At 46.4% G+C, this 8,804-nt stretch overlaps 1 long non-coding RNA gene across 1 annotated transcript; it reads left to right on the forward strand.

Annotated features, from left to right (window-relative positions):
• The first annotated feature begins 3,636 nt into the window (after positions 1 to 3,636).
• On the forward strand, positions 3,637 to 8,281 carry LOC131423658 (uncharacterized). Its single transcript, XR_009225515.1, has 2 exons — positions 3,637 to 4,294; positions 7,281 to 8,281. It is a non-coding gene; the product is annotated as an uncharacterized LOC131423658 (long non-coding RNA).
• The last annotated feature ends 523 nt before the right edge of the window (positions 8,282 to 8,804 follow it).

The raw sequence follows: 8,804 nt of genomic DNA on the forward strand, positions 1-8,804 counted from the left end.
TGGCAAGACAGGAAGGAACCAGAGAGATTCTGGGATCAGGCTTGATATTTTTATAGCAACCTACTGTGATGGGAACTAACCAGGGTCCCAAGAGAACCACATAAATCTCTCCTGAGGGTAGTTGTCCCAATGTCCTGACCACCTTTTACAAGGCCCACCTCTTACAAACACCAAACACCACCACCCTGGGGACCAAGTGTCCAGCACATGACCCTCTGGGGTCACACACAAGCCACAATCAAACCACTGTTTTGTAAATGCTTAGAGAAAGTGGATTACAAGCTCTGAAGAGCTATTCAACAGCACGGTGACTGTGATTAATGACAATGTACTGAACACTTGAAATTGCTGAGTAAGTCTTAATGTTCCCACCACACAGAGAAATATAATAAATATATTGATTAGCCCCATTTAGTCATTTCACAGTACACACACATGTTGAGACATTGAATACCACAAACATGTATGATTTTTGTCAATTTAACAAAGCAGACAAAACAATTCAAGTAAAAACAATTCAAATAAAACTAGGGGGAAAAAAAGAAACTGATTTGACCAAAAATGTTCAATAAATGCTAAAAAGATTTTTTAGCACAGATATTGGGTAAGGACATAGTTTACTACCCACTAGCAACAGGGAAAAAAAATCTGTGGCTATCTGAATCAGGTGATGAGGTGTAGTGATGCCACAGTCACACCATCTGATGTTACGTGCCCTGCTGTGACAAAAGAGTGTCAATGTCTCCTCTGAACATCCCTGATGGAAATCTGTCATTTGAATCTAACCAGACTTTCAAGACTAACTTCCTGATTCCAGGAATTCTACAGGAATTCAATAAGGAACACAGTGAAGAAACCATCAGAAAATTTCAGAAGACAAAACATTCTGCAAGTTAAATGTCTCAATCTGGTTTTTTTTAATGTCATTAAAAAATGGAGACTGGTGAATGGAGACTAAGAAAGAACATGACCAAACACAATGCATGAAGCTAATTGGATCCTGGTTGTAAATAAAACACCACCAAAAAGTATGAGAGGGAAGTCCGCACACAGCCTCAGAGCCATGTAAGATCTCTACACATTCTCTACATTAAATATGTGACCGAACTTGGATTATACAATCAAAGCCTCTTCACTTTTCCCTTTGTGGCCACAACATCAGAAAATATTAGAAAATAAAGAAATTAGCTTTAAATGTGAGGTTTTTAAACATCATTATATACTTCATGATGTTTTCTCAAAAGGCATGAACAAGAACCTCAGCTGACAGAGCAATTGTGTTATTGGAAACAAAGAAGCAGCTGGGAGTCTAAGGAGGTGACCTTGTGGGCTATGTATCCTTGATCCATGAGATTTCCTGCAGAGGAAGTTATCTTCTGCTTCCAGTTCATTCTATACCTAATATATAAAATATTTATATTTTTTATTTATTTATAAATAAATATTTATTTATATTTATATAATATATAAAAATGTTCTATTTTTGGCTCCACCCTCCTTATTTCCCAGCCCCTGAGGATTAGGAATGAGACTTGGAAATGCCAGAGTGACTCCTGCCCAGTACAAACTCCACAAGTCCATTTTTCAGGGAATTCACCAGTAGTCAAGGATATTTTAAATATCAAACAGCCCAATTAGAATGCAATGTTCCTATTTCCTTCTGCACATTGCATCAAAACCATATGGATTTCCTGTGGGTCCGTTCTTTTAGTATTCCTGCATGCCCAGCTCCGCAAGGCAAAGGTCTAATAAAACAAGGTAATATTATTTACCATAAACTCAAGAAGATTCCCAGCAACTTTAAAGCAGTCCAAAACTAGAAACAACTCAAATTTACATCAGCGAGAGAAAGGATAGGTCTATTCTGGCCTATTTTACAGCGAAATATGGCCCAGTGTCTTAGTTTGGGCTCTACAACAGACTGGCTGGCTTCAACAACCAACATTTATTTCTCACAGATCTGGAGCCTGGGAAGTCCAAGACCAAGGTGCCAGCAGAGCTGGCGTCTGGTGAGGGCTGGCCTTCTGGTTTTCCGATAGCCACCTTTGCAACCTGTCCTCACAAGGTGAAGAACAGAGAGTTCTTGGGGCCTCTTTCATAAGGGCACTAGTCCCGTTTGTAGGACGCCACCCTTAGGATCTTCTCAGAACCTTCCAAAAGCCCCACCTTCCTCTACACCATACATAGAGGATTTGGGCTTCAACATGTGAATTTGGGGAGAACATAAGCACTCAGTCCATAGCACACCGCGGGAGAAAGAATGGAAGCACTGGTGGCTGCAGAAACTTGACTGTGTTCAAAGACATGGCTGAGCAAAGAAGCCAAACAGAAAAGAGCAGGTACTGTGCAAAGCCTTTGATGTCAAGTTCAAGACCAAGCAAGGCCAATGGATGGTGACAGAGGTCACACAGACATTACCCCTGGGGGCCAGGATGGGAGCTGAGGAGGAATTCTTGTGTAGGAATTCTGTGTCTTGCTCTAGCTAATGAAATACATGAAGGTGCTTAGGTTTGAAAATTCATGGGGCTGCACGCTCAGTAAATATATAAATAGGAAATAATAAATAAATGAGCTCAGCAGGAATTTAGGATTCCCCCCATTGGAGTGTTGGTTGGATGCAAATATAACACAGCCAGAATCCTAATGTCATTTTGGAAACTTTTGTGACCTCAAACAATGTCAGGAATTTCACAAAGGAAGAAGGGACAGCTCAAAGCCTCAGAATTCCAGATCCTGACACACTAGGACTAACGGATATTGGAGATCCTCTAAGCCAAATCCCCCTGTTTACAGATTCAGAAAGGAGGCTTTGGGATTTCTGTCCATCAGCAAATCTTGTCTGAGAAAGCAATGCCCTCACTCAGTGGAGTTCAGCCCTGGCTGCTTATCAAAAATGCCAAGAGAACTTTAAAACACATTGCTCTCCAGGCTCCACCCGACCTAATTACATCTTAATAGGTGGAATGAGGCCCCGCCTGGGTATTTTTACAAGCTCCCAGGTGAATCTAATGAGCAGCCAGGGTTGAGAAATAACCGCAGCAAATCCTCATAGCACTCACATCTTAAATTTGTTCCAGATTGATCTGCCAGGCCCCTTGCAGTGCCCTGAAGCCATGAGCCCAGGAAGGGTAAGCTCTGTTGGGCCTGGAGGAGAAGCACAGGGTCCTGCCTCAAAGAGTGGCTCAGTGAGGAAGAGGGCCACCCCACCCCACCTTGCCTGGCAGTCCCCAGCACCACCTGCCTGGGAGAAGGTGGGGGATGCTCTTCCGTTTCTTTTACAAGATTTCCTATTACTTCTTCCAACTCACACTCGCTAAGGTGCCAGTTACATAACCCAAGGAGCTGTTTTCTTAAAAAAGTTCAAAGTCAAATTGGATCTGGCGCAGCAGGAAACAGATAAATTTAGTCAGGATCTCAGCTCTACCAGCAGAGGCAAGGCTCGCCGTCGGTGGTGCTGTGCCAGCTTTCCCAGGCAGCAGGGGCACACCCAAGTATCCAACCCCCACCAAGACAACCAAAGGTAGCTCCTGGCCCTTCCACCCCTGGAGGGGTGCTGTTCCCATCGACACCACCTTCCGTGTCCTCCACCTGTGGAAGGAGCGCGACATCAAGCCCTTGCCACCCTCACAGGTTTGGCTTTCCTCAAAAGGGACATTTCCTAGCAGAACAGAGGTGGCAGTCATCAGATTTGCAAGTGAGACTCTCTTACAGGGGACAAACTCCAACAACTCCTGGGCCACTGGCATTTCCTTTAACCATTACACATGGAACTTTCAACCCTTTTGCTAATATTTGACCACCAGAAAACACCAAAATTCGACCTCATTGGGAAGTTACAGGGACAATTCCAGATAGGACTGGGTTTAAAGTCATATCTTTGGGCTATGAAAACCATGCATTTTCTTAAATATTTTTGCTCTCTCTGAAGTCTTTCATTAAGAACATTAAGAGACTGAAGACTAAATAAAGTATCATTTTATTTAACTCATTGACTCCCTTTTTTCAACCCACTCTTCATGAGTATTCACCCCGTATAAAGTTCTGAATGGATGGGGACAGCATTTACCCAGACAATTCAGAATTAATAGAAAAAAGGATGCCAATGAATAGAAAAAGGAGTCAGACTGGTGACGATGAAAAATGCCAACCTTGGGACCTGAGAAAGCTGGGCAAAGGATGGCACAGGGAGAGGGACAGGGCCTCACAGCCCTTCTCTTAAGTGAATTGACCCTCCAAATCTGCAAGCCTGCCTTTTGGGAGAGCAGCTACCCTCACCTCATGCAAGAGTGGGCAGGTAAGTATGTTGGGTGTAGACAAAACGTCTAGGACAGGCAAGTACAGGGGCTCAAAGTAGATTCCAAGTGACCAGGGCAGGAGGGAGAGGGAGGGGAGGGATGGCTCACTGAGCTCAGCCATGTGTTTTTATTTTACCACCTGGACACAAAGGCTCCATCCCACCAAGGGTGATGAAGCAGTTTTGGAAATAGTGATGATGTTTGGCTACACAATGCTGCAAATGTTTGAATTTGGGCATGAGCATCAAAGTAGAAAATTGTATATGCATTTTCCCACAACAATTTTTTTTAAAATCCTGTTAAGACCCCTTTTTCCTCCAGCAACCATCCTCCTTCTTTTTAAAAGTGTTGATAAGGAGTGGGGTAGAGTCGGGTGGGGGCATGCCTGTAATCCTAGTGACTCCAGAAGCTGAGCAGGAGGATCACAAGTTCAAGCCCAGCCTCAGCCACTTACCACGACCTGTCTCAAAATAAAATAGGGTGTTGGTAGTGTAGCTCAATGGTAGAGCACCCCTGGGTTCAATCCCCAGTACACACACAAAGAAGAAAAAAAGCATTGATGAGTCTTGCTGTCTGAAATTACTTCTTCCCGCCTCCTGTGAACCAACCCAGCGGCCTGCTAGCCCCAACACTCACCTGGAGGAGGCGATGGCCTAAGTGTGGTGGGGCTCCAGGGAGAAAAAGGAGGGGAGGGCATGCCCCAAAGGCAGCTGGAACCATGGGGCAGACCCCAGACCCAGGGACCAGAGACAGGGTCAGAGAAGGGTCCTTGGTTGTTCTGGGAAAGACTAGAAGAGACAGGCAGTGATGATTGGGGAAGGGAGGAATAGCCCAGGACTGTAGAGCTACAGGGCCCCAGGGAAGCAGGGTGGCCAGGGTACAGGGCCCTGGGAGCTATGGGATGCTGACCTGATTGCTCCTTCTCTTTGTACCAAAGTTATCCCTGAGCCAGGAGAGGGAGTTGGGGCTGTGAGCATGCAGGGATAAGACTGGAAGGAGCCACTGCAGAGACCAAGTGGGTAAGCAGACAGTAATGCAGTGGATCACTGGGTCTTGCCAGTCCCAAGATGGCGCTCATGGGTTAAGAATGACAGCGCTGAGATGAATTGCATAGATCCAGGAATAACTAACAGAGAGTAAAAGACAAGGGCCATCTTGGAAATTATAGTTCTTCTCTGGGGCTTCAGCAGCAAACAGGGTGGGTAAAAAGCACAAATGCATTCTGTTCGCCCTGGAGGCCCCAAGTTTGAGATCCAGGTGTCTTTAAGACTGGTTTCTCTGGTAGCTCTGAGGCCACCTGTCCCTGGCCTCTCCCCCAGATCCTGGCATCCCTGAGCTCACAGGCACAAGTCTCCATTCTCTGCTTCCATCAGGACTCACATGGAGCCCTCCTCTCTGCATCTCTGAGTTTCCGTACTTTTACATGACTTCCATGGGACACCAGTCACTGCATTGCCACCCTAAATCCTGTATGAACTCATCTTGACTTGAGACATCCCCAAAGATCCTATTTCCAAACAAAGTCATATTCACAGGTTGCAGGGTTAGGATATGAAGATGTCTTTTTGGAGGACATAATGCCACACGAGACAGGGACAGAGATGAAATGTCATGAGAGTTCAGAAGAGGCGATAAAATTGCTTCCATCCAGGGCATCCAGATGACCCCAGAAGAGCTCTGAGGATTTGAACATACAGTCCTGTCTTCAATCTCAGCCCATTTTCTGCCTTACAGGTGTCATTCATTAGAGTAAGTTACACGCACATAAATAAGCAAGGTTGAAGGAAGGACAGACTTCCTGCCTGCCTCAAATCCCAGTTTCCCTCTTCCTCCCTAATGTGACTTGGTTACTTTATTTCTTGGTGCCTCAGTGTTCACAGCAATAAAATAAGTATAGGCATTAATGAGTTCTCTTCAGGGGAAATTCCAGAATGAGTCTACTATTGGCTGTAAGATGTAGGTCACGCTGCTCCACTTTGATTTGCGGATAGTTTGGTACCTGGTCCCTTTCCAATGCATTGGCCTAACAAGGCAGAGTGTTTCCAAGTGAGGAATTCTGCATGCATCATCTTGGAGCGGAACTGTGCAATGGTGGAGAACAACATCCTTTTCATGTGACAGAGAGAAGTTGAGATGCACCCTTGATCATTTATGAGCTTGACACGCTTCCTTCTATCTGAGCAGGGAAGCTTAAAGATCGAGGCCTGAATCACAGGTGCAAATGACCCCTCAGGAGGGGTGGTATGTTTCAAGGGAACTCCCTCTCCTCTGTTTCACTGGAAGCCCTCACTGCTGAAAGTGAGACCCGTGCATTGGACAATGTGTGGGATGAAATGCCAGAGGCACACTCTGCTCATGGCTTACCTTAAAAACATGGTCTTGACTTAGTCATGCTGCTATAACAAAATACCCAAGACTGATTTATTCAGAAATAGATGTCTCACAGTTCTAAGGCTGGGAAGTCTAAGGTTGGGGTGTCCACAGGTTCATTGTGTCATGATGGCATCTTCTCAGGGTGGCATCTTCCCATGAAGGAAGGAAGGGGGCAAAAGGGGATGAGTGCTGTGTCCTTATATGAGTCAGAAGAGTGATCTCAAGCTCTTTTATAGGGATCCTAATCCCCTTCATGAGCATTCTGCCTCATGACCAAATCACTCCAAAGGACCCTCCTATCACTGCCACATTTCGATTTTTTTTTCAACTTGGTTGTGACATGAATTTTTGGAGGGGACATAGTCAGAACAAAGCAGTTTCCCTCCTTCTTTGGCAACTGAATCAGATTCTGTGCATCCATCAGACATGTTCCCTTGACGGCAGAGAGTTGGGGGTTTCCTGGACGAGTCAGAAACAGGTGGGGAGTCCTGACCGAGGAGGCACAGGGAAGTCTTCCAGGGGTGGGGGAGTCTCTGAAATCTTCTTTTCTTCTGGAGAAAGTCAGGAGGAACACTTCTCTGACCGGCTGACAATCATTTGCTTCTTTTCCAGTGGTCTGATTCCGGGGACATCATCCACTGGATTACTGGTGGCTTCCAGAACAGCAATTTTATCCTGAAACCCAGGAGTACATGAGACACAGCAGAAAGACATCTGGCTTCTCAAGAGCCCAGGAAACTGGAAATCCATATGGACTTGAACTAGATCAGATACAGAAGCAAAGAAAATGACGAGCAGGTGAGAGGCTCAGCACCATCTCCATGTCCGTCTGCCAGAGCCCAGCCCAGCCCAGCCCAGCATGACTGTCCCCTAACCCCTCAGCCTTCCTGCAGACATCCCACAGCACAAACGTCCCCCCTCTGGCCGGAGCAGCACTGCCCCATCCGTTGATGAGAGGCCCCCGTCGCTCTCTGTCACACAGGTGCTGTGGCCTCCTGCACATCCACCTCCTGAGGACAGTCTTTGCCACACACTGCCCAGGTTCAGGGGATCGAAATCCATTTGCCCAGGCTAAAAAGCCCAGGATAGGCCAGCATGTCCCGGGGCTGCCTTTGTCAGTGCTACACACTGTCACCAACCCGCATGGCTCCTTGCTACCTCCCCAGGGCAGCCCTTTGTACCATGGGTGTGGAAGTGAGTTTTATGTGGCAATGATGAAGGGGGAGTGATTATGGTTTGGATATTAGGTGTCCCCCGAAAGCTCAGTGTGAGACTGCAGTAGGCTTAGCAGGGAAATGATGGGGTTATGAGAGCCTTAACCCAATTAGTGAAGAAATCCCCTGATGGGGGCTGACTGAGTGGTAACTGAAGGCACATGGGGTGTGGCTGGAGGAGGGGGCCCATGGGGGTGTGCCTCTGGGGCTTAAATTGTGTATCTGGCAAGTGGAGTCTATCTCTCTGCTTTCTGATCATCATGTGAGCTGCTTCCCTCCACCACACTCTTCCTCCATGATGTTCAGCCTCACCTTGAGCCCTGAGGAACAGAGCCTGCTGTCTAGGGACTGAGACCTCTGAAACCATGAGCCCCTAAATAAACTTTTCCTCCTCTACAATTGTTCTGGTCAGGTCTTTTAGTCACAGTGGCAAAAAAGCCAACTAAAACAGGGGACTTGCCTGTTATTTAGAGTCCCCTTTGGTTCATCTTTGAGGCTAAAAAACATTTTAGTGATCCCTTCCAGTGAATTTTTAAGTCTCTTTCCACAGAAGACCTGGTCCCCATACAGCACTTAGGATACACAGATGACCTTGTGGTTCCAGGACACCAGCAGTGGGGGAGGAAGGAAGAATTTCACAGGCCGCAGGAATGCTGGCCCCAAATAATGCAGAGGCTGTGGAGGCACTTATGTGCAATTAAGACATGCTTATTTCCTGATGCTGCACAGATTTCTCTTTGAGACTCCATTATTCCCACTCCTGAGGCATTTAGCCCAAGCTGATAATGCTCAGTCTGATCTGAAGGTTCTTGGTTGCCTGGTTTAAAACAGACTCATTTAAGACACACACTGACTCCACTCTGAACATTCTCGCTGGCCACAGCTCCCAGCCCAGGCTCGCTCACAGAGCCCCCACCACAGG

Source organism: Marmota monax, unplaced genomic scaffold (assembly GCF_021218885.2).
Source record: "Marmota monax isolate L192 unplaced genomic scaffold, Marmota_monax_Labrador192_F-V1.1 WCK01_AAM20220418_F8-fsc00082, whole genome shotgun sequence".
Lineage (NCBI taxonomy): Eukaryota > Metazoa > Chordata > Mammalia > Rodentia > Sciuridae > Marmota > Marmota monax.